General features: G+C 48.5%; 1 long non-coding RNA gene across 1 annotated transcript; it reads left to right on the top strand.

Annotated features, from left to right (window-relative positions):
- The first annotated feature begins 575 nt into the window (after positions 1 to 575).
- LOC138493310 (uncharacterized) lies at positions 576 to 15,534 on the top strand. Its single transcript, XR_011276369.1, has 3 exons — positions 576 to 637; positions 14,538 to 14,614; positions 14,723 to 15,534. It is a non-coding gene; the product is annotated as an uncharacterized lncRNA (long non-coding RNA).
- Positions 15,535 to 16,124: the final 590 nt, after the last annotated feature.

Here is a 16,124-nt window from a genome sequence, read left to right as displayed (position 1 = left end):
TTTAGAGGAGGTTGTAGCATGGGTAGATGTTAGCGGTGCACGTGCTGTGGGGTGGTCGGTAATATCAGCAGTAGGTCCCGTGGTCTATCGTATAAGGCTCCCCAAGTCTTGGTCTCGAATTCACCATGTCTTCCATATATTCCAATTGAAACCAGTCATTCCAGACCGCTTTCAAAAGAAAACCACTACTACACCCCCACCTGTTGATACTCAATCCGGGCCGGAATATGAAGTGGCAGGGATATGTGACTCCCGTTACTACAAAGGGAGACTTTAGTATTTAATAGGCTGCTAAGGATATGCACCATGTGATCGTACTTGGGAACCTGCTTCCCATGTTCATTCCCCAGCATGCATTCAGCATTTCCATCGATCACGCCCTTGGAAACCCGGTCCTCCTCCCCACAAGGTGGGCATACTGTCACACTTGGCTATTCATTATGGAATAGGTGGAAAATACGGAAGTAGAAAATTTTCCCCTTTCCATCAGGGCCGTCAATTGGTCTGTACATTGTTTTCTCCTTTGACGGTCTAGTTGTTTTCAGTAATGGCTGCCACGACTCCACCCTCTAATCCTTTATAACTGTTGCATTGCTACAAACCTGACTCTGTGCATTGCCTCCTGTAAACTATCTGAGTAAGTGGAATTTCGTTATTTACTTTCTTCCTACTCCTCCTTCCCTTCTACCTTCTTCCTTTTCTCACCTACCACTTCCCGTCTACTTAAAAACCTTACTGAGCAACGGGCGCCCTGTAATCAACATAGCACCCGTATTTCCAATCCCGCGTCCCATTACCAAGAAACCGCATTGCATTTCATCTCCACGCTGTGTAAACTTTCATCCGCGCGAGCTGTTATAATATCCCCTGATTGGGATTAAGTGACAAAGTTCTCTTCATTCTCTGCCGCCTAGCGGGTATCCTTTGTTTTTCGCCGGCAGTTCCTATTGATCAGCTAGCTTCCCAGTCTAACACAGAAGACTTCAAGACTTCAAAGGCTTATCGGGTCTCATCCCACAACCCTCGCAACACGTGCAGCACTTCCATAAAGCAATATGTACAGCTCTTCCATAAAGCAACACATGCATCACTTCCACTTCTGTCTAAAATTGCAGTTGCTTATACTTTCTACGCAACTCGTACCTCAATCCAGCTACCCTCACAACACGTGCAGCATTTCTAACCACTGCGTGCATCATTCACAAAAGCCTCTTGCTTCTGTTGTTAAAGAGTGAGCCACATTATTGCTGGTAAGCATTTCTTCCTTTCCAGATTTGACTTGCTAACCATGTATAATTCCTGCCTATGATAAGATTGCAGTTCATATCCAACACTCTCATTTCCTCCTCCTCTATATTTTTCTAGTTGGCAAACCCATTGCCAACCTATGCAGCCCTGTGTCTGATACAGTCTGCTACTACCATCCTTCCTAGTCCCTGCAGGAAACCATTGCACTACCATCTTGGGTTTTCTTCACCTGGAGGGTTTCCCCTGTTTTACCTCTGCCCCAGTTATTTGTTTTCAGAGCGAGAGGTGCAATAGGGAAGGGTCTCCGCTATCCAACAGCTCCTAACCGGCAGGTAAGGGTTCAGTGAACCACTCATTCATGACATTGGCCCTCATTACGACCCTGGCGGAAATCGAAAAACGATGGCGGAAATGCAATACCGCCATCGAATAGCGCTCGGTGCGATTATGACCCGTCACCGTAAAGTACAATGCCATTAGCGACACCGTAGTGAACGCCAACGCTAACTGCACCAAGTACGCGCGCGCGCGCCATGCCAAACCGTAATTAGCACCATGGCGCAAGGGTACGCGAATTCCGACCCTAGCGGACATGTACTTAACGCCATCAAGCACGGCGGAAAGTACCATTCCGCCATGGTGAGAAGTACGGCATCGCGAATCAACCGTAAACGGCCCCACTGAGTGCCTGTACACCGCTCCCTGGCCACATAGTACAACTCCCCGTAGGTGCAACGAAGTCACAATGCAACCAGTGAAATGTACAAGTCACCCATGCATGCCAACGAACAAAAGAATCACAAGAGGGGCCAATGGGAGCTGCAGGGCACAGATGGCACGAATACAGAAGCTATACCAATGGACATGACCTCAGTCTCCCACCAAGAAACGCACGCAAACACAGGCACCTGTGACCAGCAATATTCCGATAATCACATCATTCCACCAATCCACCTGGCTGACCGGCATCTGTTACACAAAACCTAATCCCCCGCCCCTGAGCATGACATCATTCAAACAGTCATATTGGCAGCCCTCACCCCTGACCTCACTGGGCTTCGTAGGCAAACGCGCCCAGCACAGTACCACGCAACTATACTCCGAAGCTGGAACCCAATGCAGATCTCCTCACAATACATCGCTCCCCAAATAGGAATATGCCACATCACTTGCAAAGAAGAACGCCACACGGCCCATATCAGAATAGAAATTTAATGCACAACAAATTCACCAAGCCCATACAGCCATTAGGCCATGAACTCCAAAACACATTTCACCATTGTGGGCTGCATCCGCAATAAATGACCAGCTACTTCTTGTGTGACGCCCTGTTCCTTCATGGTACACAGGGGCTACATTCTCGTACGAAAAGGCAACATGGAAGCGCCTAGAACCGCAGGGCCGTCCCAATAGGGAGGCACTAGTCCAGCTGAAAGGCCGAAATGTTGCTCCGAGCCACTAGTACTGCGTAAGGGCATGTGGCCCATTGGCGATCGTCCCATAAGATCGTAATGCTGCTCCACTGATTAACACGAAGCAGCAGGTGTCGGGAGTAAAACCCATCTGCAGGAGTGGCATACAGATGGCAGTGGCAAAAGGGGAGGAGATACCTGTCAACCAAAAGAAAAGAAAAAGAATAGAATGGCCATCAGAACTACATTCGAACAACTCACTTCAATGATCACACTAGATCCACAGCCATATGCATGCTAGCCCACTCCAAAGGATCATCACCACCCCAAAACCACTTGCGACTCATAACTATCCATATCGAGGTGAAAACACCATCACAAACGAGTGTACCTGTGCATGCGTCTGTGAAAACAGAATCCATCAGATGGGATTGGTAACGTGCATGGACACAAGTGTCTGAAGGCGCGTCGAGACAGGGAGGGCTCAACAAGGCCAGATAGACGATGGTCCCACTATGGCAGCCCTGCATCACATAGCGCAGGGGAGGCGGACAGATTCCAAGAAGCCCTGTACATGGCAAACACCGTATCAAATCATCTGTCCATGCATCCATTCATCATTCCCTCATCCCGTAATGATAACGCCTGTTTCCATACTCACATAACATGTGAGAATTCCATTGAGTCTGTGCGTTATGCAGCCTGCAAAATCCACTGTGCCCCAGCCCGTAATTCCAGTGTTGTGAAGTAACATGTATTTGGGAACGTCCGGCCTCATCATCCACTTCGCTATTGCGCATCCCAAACTATTCATATCAATCATTGCATCCTCGCCATGGCCCCTGTCCCAAGGACACTGAACAATAGAACGTTATATTTGCAGTCAGACCTGTGGGCATCTCCTCGCCGCTAGCTGAAGACCGAAAGCGCCGCCCTTCGAATTCCTCATTTGCAACATCACGTCGAAAAGGCATCTGTGGCCGCTTGAAATCACAAATTAATCCATCTAGTGCAGCTGTGTGTGAAAATGGCAACTGCCTTCACTCACAAATGGGAGGCCCCGCCCGTCGGTGAACCTCGGTACAGTGATGCATGAGGGTCCACCGTTACTCGAGTACTACGTTCCACTGACCCTTCACAAGTCTGTTCGCGACTGCAAAGAATGCATGTGAAACAATGGGACCATAGCCGAATGAACATATCAACCAATGTTACACGGCCATCGGGTACTAATACATGATTGTAATAGCAAGATGCCATTCCTCGAATTGCAGCGTTGTGTGCGGGACGTGCTCGCCCAAAGGGGAGAGCAGCTTGCACAGGTGGAATGAATCACCACAGGTGGAGGCCATACAGCCTGAAAACACATAAATTGCACACCCAGTCTCCTCCCACAACCACACCCACTCCGAAATGCTACCGGCAGGACTCGCGATGTTGGCCCTGGGGGACCTGATAGCACTGCAAGTACTCCAACTCCAAGAAGAAGACGAACACCAACTACAACCGGCCGCACGGAGGAGACGCAGGAGGAGGAGGAGGGCAAGGCAGGGCCAGCAAGGGCTGCCAGCACAGCCACTACCACCACGCAGGCAGCCCGCAATCCCACGCCTCCGAGCACATCCGTTCAACCTCACTGATGAGCAGATCCACACCCTCTACCGTTTGGACCGGGACACCATAGCCGCCATTGTGGACATGACACAGGCTGACCTTGTCAGCATGATAGATAGCCCAACCGCCATCCCACCCCTACTGAAGGTGGTGTCTGTACTCCACTTCCTGGCCACAGGCACCTACCAGCACACAGTCGGACAGTTGCATGGCATTTCTCAGCCACTGTTCTCACGGACACTATTGCAAGTGCTCGATGCCCTTCTGCAGCACGCAGACGACTACATCTCTCTACCACGCTCGGAGCAGGAAATAACCAACACAAAAGTGGGATTCCATGCACTTGGCGGCATACCGGGTTGCATTGGTGCCATCGACTGCACCCATGTGGAATTGGTCGTCCCACATGCCATGGAGGCCCAGTACCGCAACCGAAAACAATTTCATTCACTGAATGTACAAATGGTGTGTGACTCCAACAGGATCATTACACATTGTTGTGCCCGATTCCCTGGATCAACCCATGATTCTATGGTCTTGAGGAACTCTACAATACCACGCTACATGGAGCGACACGCAGGGAACAGATCATGGCTACTCGGTGAGTCTCATTTCATGCATGATGATGTGGGGTATGTGATGCGGCAATGACCTGGCAGGAGGGGGGGGGTGCGTACGTAGCAATGGCATTCCACATAATTCGTTTATCGTCCACATACAGGTGATGCCGGATATCCACTGAAGAGATGGCTCCTCACACCAGTCCGGAACCCACGGGACCAGCATGAGGAGGACTACAACCATGCCCACTCACGTACCCGTGTAGTCATTGAACAGGCATTCGGCCTACTGAAGACCCGTTTCCGGTGCCTCAGCAGGTCTGGCGGGGCACTCCTGTACCGCCATGAGAAGGTTGCAAAGATGGTGATGGCATGTGTCATGCTCCACAACATGTGCGTACGTAGAAATGTGCCCATGCCCCCTGACGCAGAACTGCAAGCACCTGAAGATGGTCATGATGAGGGTGGGGATGTGGCAGCACCTCAAGGAGTCTGCGAGGCACAGGAGGGCCGTGAAATTCGTCAGCATCTCATAGATGCATGCTTCTAGCACTCACGCCTGGTGGCTGATACATGGACACGGGACTCGTGGCACTGTGTGTGTCTGGTACATGCACAATATGGACTGTACGCCTATGATGGCCTAGTACACAAAGATCATTGTCCACACATCTCATTGTTTGATCGTGCATTGTTTATGGCATATGTGATATCATGTTGAACACCCTATCGACCCGCCACCCAAGTGAGCCCAACACACCCCCTCCACCCTCCTACCTCCCCCCCGAACACCAGTGTCCAAAGATGCTCATTGTCAGTGGGCAGTCGCTATTGCAAGCCCCCTCTGCGGGTATCAGGGGCACCCCTGCCTGTGGAGCGCAGGTTCCTCCCAGATCTACGTTGGGGGCTGCCCTGGACGGAACTTGCAACGGATGATGTCTCTGCCTGCTCACGTCCATGCATGTCCCTAAGGGTTTGTGAGAGCTCAGTGAGCACACGGCGCACTGCGGCAAGTTCGGCACATACGTCTTTGGACGTCGCATGCAGTTCCCCCCTCAGGCTCTCGGTGCTTCTCTCCATTTGGACTCTCAGGCTCTCGGTGCTACTCTCCATTTGGACTCTCAGGCTCTCGGTGCTACTCTCCATTTGGACTCTCAGGCTCTCGGTGCTACTCTCCATTTGTGCCCTAAGTGTCTCAGTTGATGTTTCTATGTCTGCCTTAGTGCCCCCACATCCATCGGCATGGTCCTTGAGGAGCGTGGCCAGTTGCTGCTGTTGCACGATTAACTGGTCGAGGGACTGTTGCCTCTTCTGGGCCATGGCCATTTGCGGTGGTGTCACAGAGGGGCTGTTCGCCTCATGTTGCCCTGCCACAGGGCTTGTGGGGGATGGCCAGTCGTCGTCTTGTGGGTGCCCCTGCGTGGTATCCTCATGGTGTACGGGATGGAACAGACAGGGGGATTGGGACAGGTCATGGATGGATCTGACTTCGGCATCCCCGTCTTCTGTGTCGGAGCATGCTGCCATTAATGGGGTGTCACCTATGGTGCTGCTGCCACCAGAGGCAGTACCTTCTGTGGCATCCATTGGGGGGACCTGTGGTGGTGCTGTTGTGGGCATGCTGGCTGCTGGGGTGCCTGTTGATGTTCCCTCCTGTGTGCTGCCACTTGATATGTGCTGCTGCCGTGTCTTGATGCGTGCAGCTGAGGTGGAGGGTCTTTGGCCGTCGGTCTTGGCCCTCTTTGCAGGTGTGCTGGTAGGGATGTCCTGGAGCTCGTTGTTTGGATCGGACCCTGTGGTGGAGTAAAGGAGGGCGAGCGTTATTAATGGGTCTGTGGGAATTGGAATGGCAATGTATCACATGCATTGGGGTGGTACCTGAGGGTGATTTGGGTCGGGGCCTTGGAGGTGCTTTCATTTGTGTGTGGAGTGAGGGTGCAGTTGTTTGGCAGCCTGCAGTTAGGGTGTGCCTGCTGCACGTGTAGTGGGTGTTTTTGGGGTTTTTACTTATTTATGTATTTATTGTGAGTTTTAAAGTGCGCTATCAGGCCAATGTGTGTGGACGTTCTCCTGGCCATGTGTTGCTGTTGCGCTATGTGGACACATGTGAGTCACATGATTGGACATTGTGGATTTGGCATGGTTTTATTTGGGCCACCTACCTGATTCTCCGGATGTCTGCACTCCTTTCTCCATCCCTCCGACTCCCTCTATGCTCTCCATTCCAATGGTGGAGGCACAGATTTCTTCCCAGGGGGTCAACTTGATGGGTGATTCCGATCCTCCCCCGGTGGCTGTGGCAATGTTGCGGTTGGCAGAAAGTATGCTACGGACGCGTATCCGCAGGTCGTCCCACCGCTTCCTGCATTGCTGTGGGTTGCGGGGTGCGGTCCCCACCGCACTTACCCGCTGTGCCACCAGGGCCCATATGGCCTTCTTGTTCGCAAGTGCCGTCCTGGTCATTTGCGTGGAGAAGACGGCGGCGGCATTCTCCTGGAGGGTCTCTGTAAGCACGGTGAGTTCCTCACGGGAGAAGTGGACCTGCCGCTTGCGGTCGCACGCTTTCTTCGCTACTTTTCCCATTTTTCTTGGTTTCACTAGGGTGGATGACGGGTTGGGATGTGTCTCAGGGTGGTGTTTTTAGTGGTTGTGTGTATTTTGTGGTTTTATAGGTGTACGGGGTGTTGTTTCCCGTTCCGGGCCCATGTTTTTACTTCCGTTTCCGTATATTTACGGTCACCGTACTTTCCGGTTGGCGCTCACTGCGGTGTCCGCTATGATGGGTGGCGGTATTGCACCTAGGGCGCCGTACGGCGGCGGTGTGGGCCGTTTTGGGGTCATTTGCGCCATCGCGGACTTTGCACTTCCGCCATGGCGTGGTGCTCGTGCCCGATGGGTCGGAATGGGCCGCACTTTGCTCCATCGTGCAATGGCGGAAACGCTATTTACGCTGTGGCGGTCCGGTCAGTCACTTTCCGCCAGGGTCGTAATGAGGGCCATTGTATGTTAAAGTCATAACTGTTTCTCTCTCTTCATCTGACATATCTAGCCCCCAACTGGTATGGCTCTCATCCCCTTCACCCTTATCTAAAGTCAGCCTGTCTAAAGACAAAGCTCTATGCTCGAGACTAAATGGGTCTCTTTCTTCGCTTCGTGATTTGAAGACCAGGGATTGTTTTCCCTTTCCTTGGCTTCCCAATTTGCTACCTTCTCTTCAGTCTTGATAGGCCTTATCAATCCAATGCTCCCTGTGTCAAAATTCTCTTCTGGGGCTACCCTAGATGGCCCTGGCACTGCCTCCTTTGACGGAAGGAACTCCTCTATATCAGCCCATGATATTACTGGACTTGATGGCATTCAGAAGGAGTTAATGGAACCAATATTGCATTCCTGCTGTCTCCTATTTTATTCCACTTCTTTGTTCAATTATCTTTGCTTTCTCGCGTCCCATCTAACTCTTTCCTCTTCTTGTCTTTAATCCTCTCATCTTTCATTCGCTCTACGCTCTTCCCTTCATCCCTGTATCCTTTTATCCCTTAATTTCTGCGCTTCTTCCTCTTATCTTTTCCTTTCTTGCCTATCTCGTTCTTCGATTGTTCTCTGCCTGTTGTCATACTTTCTTTGCAATACTGCCATTTCTTCCTTCCTTTGTTGTTCTTCCTGATAAATCTGTTCTCGCCTCTGTCTGCTCTTTCTCTTATGCTCATTCTCTTTCAATCTCTTTTCTCATTCTCTGTCTTTTCTATCCTGTTCGTCTTGATCTTCCCCTTGCTTGACTTCCTTGATACTTTTCCCATCGAGCTTGAATGGTATCTGTCCTCCCATCCATTCTTTCTGTAAGAGCGTTACCTCGTCACCTTTTTCCTTTTCTCCTTTCCATCTCTTAATCTCTCATTCTATGTTTGTTGTCATATTCGATTGATCACTTTTCTCCTTTTTATTCTGCATGATCCTAAAGATCTCCTCCTTTCTTTTGATCTCTTCTGGACTATCATCACTGCTATAAGGGATACCTTGCTTTGAAGATCTTTTGCGGTATAGGTATCATTATCGGTGTTGAGCATTTCCCAATTTCCGGCTTCCAACATATAGGCAGAATAGGGGAGGGACTTCTGGTAGAGGCCTCCTCTACAGTGGTTATAGGCTTTATCCCACAGTGTTTGTGCATCACGCAAAGGGGTCATTAATCAGGGCATCTGTGGGTATCTAGAGTCACCTGCATGGGGGAGGCACAGGCATTAGTCACGGTGTACGGTGTGGGGTGGGCTTACACAATATCAGGGCAATGGACAACTTGTGATTGCAAATAGGCCTTCTTTTCATGTCATGTGTCGATTCTATGTCTGTGCATGCTGTGTCACACGTGTCATGCATTGTTTCTGCTTCACATGCACACTGTTCCCTTGCAACATATGTTATGTGAGGTGTATGTTGGTGACGTGTGCAGCTGACATGGTGCCTGTCATGTGGCATGGTGGATTTCCCATGGGCCCTCCCTGAGCATCTGGGGCCACTGGGTTGCCATTGTGGGCTCGGCGCACATGCATGCATGGCTGTGCTACTGGCAGGGTTGTTGTGTGAGGCGATGTGGCCATTTGTCAACATTGCTTTGGTAAGTGCATGTTGCATTGTGGTACCTGTAGTTAAATTGGTGTTTATAGTTGCTACTGTATGTGTACATCAACTTCTCCATGTAGGTAAGTACGACATGTGCATGCTCCCTGCCCTGTACTGTGGTGTTGGTGCGGGAGGTGGTCAAGTATAGATTATGCATTTACTTGTCATGCCATCCTTTGTGTACTTCTTTGCATACCCCCAACCCCCATTATGGCATTTGTTTCACAGCGCATGTGTTCTGTATTTTCTACTCACCCACTCTCCAGGTCTGTTGTCCTCTGTGTCACTCCATGTATCCTGGCCGTGTGCTGTTCCGTAGGACTATGCGATCGTGGGTGGAACCAGTGTAGTGGGCAATGCAGTGGGTGATGTACCAGTTGGGGTTACAGGTCACCTGCCCATTCAGGGAGTGGTAGTGCTTGACGTTATGATACACTACTTCATGGGCCTGGAGGGCCACCAGTGCAAGAGGGGTGCAGTCCAGGGCAGCAATCACATTTGGCATTTGGGCAACAGCATAGAACTGTGCCTTCATGGCATTGACCTGCACCGGGGTGGTAGGCAGTGAGATGTGGCGTTGCACTTGCCACAGGAGGGATACAAGCCCAACACTGCACAGAATGTGGTCTGTGCCATTCCGTGCATCATGGCCACAGAGTGATGGAAGGTATCAGTTCGAAGGAATTGTAGGACAGACACTAGCTTCAGCAGTGGTGGCACAGCTGTCCGGATGTTGATCCTGCTCCCTATGTCGTCCTGTATTGTGGTGAGCAGCTGTTGTATGGTCCCCCTGTTCATGCAGTACAGGGTGACCAACTGGCTGTTAGTGAGGGTCCAGGGTAAAGTCTAGACCTGGGGATCGGTGCACACCTTGTCTGGGCTCTCCTCCTCCTTCTCTCCACCCCCAAACCCTCCCTGTACTTCCTGTGCCCTGGCCTGGGTGTCTTGCCTCTCTACATCCAGGCGCAGCATGAGCAGCTGCCTGTCCCATCTCACAGTGGCTAGTGACTGCATGGTGTTGGAAACAGTGTTTGGGGTAGGAGTATGCCTTAGGTGGCCCTCTGCATTGGGATCACCTGTGGCTTCATTTCAGGCACCTGTGTTCATTTACCTTCATTTACCTCTGCGTGAGATTGGACTAGCTCATTGCCAATGTGATGTGGGGCCTAGCGGACGTCCCACTAGGTCCCGGGGTAGAAGACAAAACCCACACCCGCTGGAATGTTGCTCACAGGCCACTGATCCCATTTCCAGCCTTGTGCCTTTCATTATTCACTCCTCCTTACACCCACGTTATGACCTATGCATCATGAAGCGGTCCGTCTCCTCGCCTCCATTCTGCAAAATCGCACCTACCATGCTGCGTGTAACCATGATGTGGGCATCTTACTCTGGAGGAACTGACAGCCCACAAGAGAATATCACAAACCAGAGGCCAAACAGGAAAGCAAGCTTGACTTCGGTCATCAGTAGCCCCATTGCTTCAGCACCCCAGTGGGGGTGGGGCATCTGTCGTCTTCCATAGATCAGTGGGAGTCAACAACAACAGACATAAAGGCCTACAGGACATTGTCGGAAAAAGAGCGAGAGAGTGCACATGATCTCCGCCACAGACCCTACAGGAAGGAAGAAGAAAACGAACCGCCTAACTCAGCTGACATGCATGGTTCTAGCAGAAGGGGTACCAACACACATGGTGAGAGACACAGGAGCAACAGTGAATGTCATGCCAAAGTCAAAGTTCGAAAAACTCACCACATGGTCCTGACTGCAACCGAAGACTGTACGGCTCTTCACGTATGGGTGCAAGAAACCATTACCAGTAAAGCAGGCATTCAAATCCATTCTAGCATACACCCGTATCTACGTAGTTGACATAGGGATTGAGATGTTACTCAGCTGCAAAACTGCTGAACAGCTAAAAATCATACACTTTTCATTTAACAATCAGACCCCAGAGATCGAAGAATTACTGAACAAACACTTTGAGCTGTTCCAAGGGTTCGGGTGCCCCAAGAACTGCACAGTAATCCTGCACATTGACCCCACAGTAGAACCCAGAGCAGTGCGGCACTGACGAGCACCGTTCCACATGAGAGAGGCGGTGAAGCAGAGCTGAAGAAGCTGGAGGATCTCCACATCATTGAGAAAACCTCTGGTCCCACTGCATGGGTATCCCCGATGGTGGTGACGACCAAACCCAAACAGCCGAATGCAGTGAGAATCTGCATCAACATGAGACTGCCAAATTTGGCGACAGGCCGGAAGAGGCACATTACCCCGGCGATCTCTCATTGTCGACCTAACAGTGGCAAAAATATTTAGCAAACTGGACTTATGATCAGGGTATCACCAGATCAAGCTGGCCAAGAAGGCTTGCTATATAATGACTTTCTCCTCCCACCTAGGGCTCAGAAGACACCGCCAGTTAAACTTCAGGATATCATCAGCCGCTCAGGTGTTCCAGAATGAGATAAGGAAAGTACTCCAAGACCTGCCTGGAGCCACAAATGTCAGCAATGATATCCTGCTATACGTAAAGTCAGCAAAAGGATACTACAAACACCTAGCAGCAGTACTCCAAAGGCTTGAAGAGTCATGTTTGAAGCTCTACGTGGAAAAATATGAGTTTGGAAGGAGCGAGTTGGCGGTTTTCAGATATGTCTTCAACACCAATGAAGTTTCACCAGATCCATCCAAGGTGGCGGACATCAAAGGAGCAGTAGCCCCCACCCCTGCCTCAGAAATACGAAGCTTCCTAGGCATGGCTATGTACCGTGGCTGGTTCATCTCACATCTGGCTATGGTGGCAGTGCCTTTGAGAGACTGACATGGAAGGGTGTCCCCTGGGAAAGGGCAAACGAACAGAAAGAGGCATTCCAAAGGATAAAAGACTCCCTCCTGACCGGAACAACCTTGGCATTTTTAGACACCTCCCAAAGCACAGAACTGTTTGTGGACGCCAGCTCGGTAGGTTTGGGAGCTGTCTTTATGCAAGTAGATAAGGAATGAACAACATACTTAATTTCAATAGCCAGCTGAGCGCTCACCAAGATGGAACAAAACTATGCCCATGTTGAGAAAGAAGCGCTTGCAATCTTATGGGAGTGCAGACATTTTCATGTCTCCATAATAGGGCACCAACTCAAAGTATACACGGACCACAAACTCCTGGTACCACTCTTTAGTCAGTACATTTAATGAAAGAAGCAATGAAGTTATTAAAATTGTCAAAAAAACTGGCACATCCTTACAGGCGGTGAGAGTCCGCTAAATAGGCCATTATGTGCTTATAAGAGAGCCTCTAATTTAAAGGAATTGGTCACGAAGAACGATGTTTATCTAAAATCGAAGGATCAAATTAGTGTTACACAAGCATGGGGGTTACCCTCATTAGTAGGACATGCGCAATGTGGAAAATGTGTCAACTGTAAGTACACGCGGAGAACAAAAAAAGTTGACTTGAAATTACATAAAATGTGGCAGCATACCAAATTCACAAATTGTAATTCAACGCATGTGATTTATGCCATATGGTGCCCATGCCAGAAAATTTATATAGGCATGACTGAACGAAGAGTGACCATAAGAATAGGAGAACACAGAAGTTGTATCCGTAATAAGAACATATTGGCTCCAATGGTTAGCCATTTTTTGGCAATGGATCACAATGTAGAGGGATTGAAGTGGACAGTACTATGGCAAGTGGAAAGAACGAATAACTCAGAAGCAGATTTAAAGAAACTCCAATATAAAGAACAATGGTTAATTTTTTTGAACGATTCAGCGAAAAATGGGCTCAACGAATTCAGCGACTGGAAAATGTAATTCCGAAAGATCCAATTGCAGGGTAGAGCTATTTACAGACCAGGGATAATGTAGAGTCATATTGGACTGCTATAAAAACTATTCCTATAGTAGTCCACTGCACACTTATTTTACTATGGCACAATAAAGTAACCTGTAAGGTGTTGTTAAAAACTATAATTATTGTGACGGGTAAGAATAAAACAACACAGGTGGTAGGTATTAGTAATCGTACCTGGTACATTATAATCCATGCAGGACTGGGCAGCACTCTGAGATGCGATGTGTCGCGCATTGCTAGGATAAAGGGTTTGATGTGGACTTGGTGTCCTTTGCACGGTCGCAGACGAGTTGACTTTTTGGAGCCACTCGGGCATGGTTGGTCATGTGGGCATCTGTGAGGTGCGGACGTTTCGTTTGCATCATGTGACACAAATATAACGGCCACGGTACTAAAAACCCGGACACAATTCAGTGTCCCCCAGGCTACAAAGCGTTAAGCGAGTAGAGCGAGGCGTTCATAGTTAATCATGTGACCATCCAGGTAAAGCAGACGCATTACGTGTGACGCGATCAGAATCGAACGTACGTGTTGCCAGACACCCGGATATAATCTTCCATGTTAGAATATCGGTAGCGCAGTACATGGCGAAAAGAGGTGACAGACGAGGTCCTAGCAGCCTGTGGAAGAGGTAAGCTCTTTTGTGATCTGAGGGTGGAATCGCACCATGATGTGGGCGACGATTTTTAAGAAAGAGATATGTTTTTTTATATTTGTTTAGAACAGACAATCAACTCGGCAATATTTTTGCCGTGAATAAGGACGCATTGCGGCTTGAGGTGGGGGCAATATTAGAAGTATAAATGAGCTGCGAATGTACGCAGTAAGGCCTACCAACGCGAAGCGGAAGTCCCGTGGGCATTAGGTATGTGAGCGTGCCCCGAGCTGGTAAACAAAACTTTTTTTACATCTAAAAAATTTTTTTAAATATCAGACTAATCGGCACGCAGGAGGTATGATACACTCGGTAAATAAGGTGGAAGATGGTGACCTATTAGCCACGTAGAGGTGGTTCCAACAACTAATGGTACTAATACAGTAAGCAACTTTGAGTTGCAGTCCAAGTACGAAGAATAAACCTAAGGTTTTTTTGAATGGTAATGTTGGTTAAAAGACATTATGAATAGCTAGTACAACATGCTGGAGAAATGACTGCAAGTAGTTTTCCATGAAGACCATTGACTACAAGACAGTGCTTTTTTGCTTGTGTCTCTCTAGGATTTGAGTGGTCCGACATACAAGTAGTGACCCTCCCCTATGGTACCGTGACTAATCGATACTTTTTGAACGACACGGTAAGCCTTAGTTAGATAAACTGAGATATCTACTAAGAAATACAACAGCTACTGAAATACTAATGACTGTTGTTTCTTGTCATTTCTCCCCTACTTTCTTTCCCCCAGGTCAAGAATTGTGTTTAAATTATATTCTGATTTTGGAAATTTCTTTAAGTGTCACGGATGGTGAAATGTTGAAAAGTAATATAATAACCTTATAGACATTAAGAGAGCTAAAGGGTACAGATGGTCCCCCTGATGAAGTTCTTGAGCACTATATAGAACTGAATTGTTGGACGAAACATGTTGGGCAATTGAGTAGTATTGTGAGTTTATGACAATACGCAAACAACATTAAAAATTCAGTTGTGGTGGAACCCTTGAGTAGCATTAGGAAGGGTATCAATATACAGAGCTGTAAACATAAGGTATCCAGCATTTAAAAGGGAACCTATGGGCTACTGACCATTGTGCTTTCTTTAGGAAAGGTATTGTTTTTGTGAAGCACTATACACCATCTAGTTCTGTATAGGCAGGAGGTTACATAATTGAAACGCACCAGGTTTTGTACCGCATTGTATGATTTTGTAATTGTATTTTAGATTTGTATAAGATTTTAGAAAAATTTTTTTTTCAATTTTTACATGTTTTATACATTGTGTGAAGTAAATGTAATAAAATTATTCATCACTGCAGTCGGGTTTAATTTTGTCAAAGTTTTTTTGACACTTAGTACCTATTTGTTCAAAGTACTAAAAGATAGAGACCTGGGGAGGACTAAGAAAGGTGACAAGAAGACGTGATCGACTTTTTGTTAAAGGATTGTCCAGCATTTTTTGTTTAAAGAGTCAGGTCCATACGTCGTTAAATGGCTCAACGTCTCTATTTGTTTGATATACCACTCTTTAAGGGGTCAGCCCTGCTGCACCCCCCAGCCAGGCTAGAGCGGTGGATGTAACTATTGCAATCTTTCGACATATAGGTGACATACCGAGCTAAGGCAAAAAACCCAGCAGACTATTTGTCATGCCACCCCAGGCCAGCCACGCCATCACAAAAGAAATCGATCAACATGTCTGTCACGCGTTTGCATGTGCCCACCCAAGAGCAATCAAGGTACAAGAAATCGTGGATGAGATGGCAAACGATACCTGCTTACAGCTTGCAAAAGGGGCCATAGAGTAAGGTGACTGGAAAAACTTCCTGACGGCCATAACACATCTCTCGGTGGCAGCACATGAAATGCTACATGTGCTGTTTGGCATCAGACACAAGCTGTCGTCTCTTTCCTGAAGGTCTAATATTGAAAGGGCACACGATTGTCTTACTGGCAAATTTAGAAGAACATGCACTTCCTCTAGCACATGAAGAACACCAAGGAATTGTCAAAACACAAGCTGTCCTCAAGTCAAGAGTCTGGGTTCTGAACATACAGAAGAAGGTGATGGCGCTGGAAGGGTCCTGCTCAGACTGTCAGTCGTCTCAACGCCAAAGATCACCCGTACCCATTGCAAACCCACCCCGCAGC

The sequence above is a fragment of the Ambystoma mexicanum genome, chromosome 10, assembly GCF_040938575.1.
Source record: "Ambystoma mexicanum isolate Mex_15411 chromosome 10, UKY_AmexF1_1, whole genome shotgun sequence".
In the NCBI taxonomy this organism is placed as follows: domain Eukaryota; kingdom Metazoa; phylum Chordata; class Amphibia; order Caudata; family Ambystomatidae; genus Ambystoma; species Ambystoma mexicanum.
This window is presented reverse-complemented; position numbering and strand designations above follow the sequence as displayed.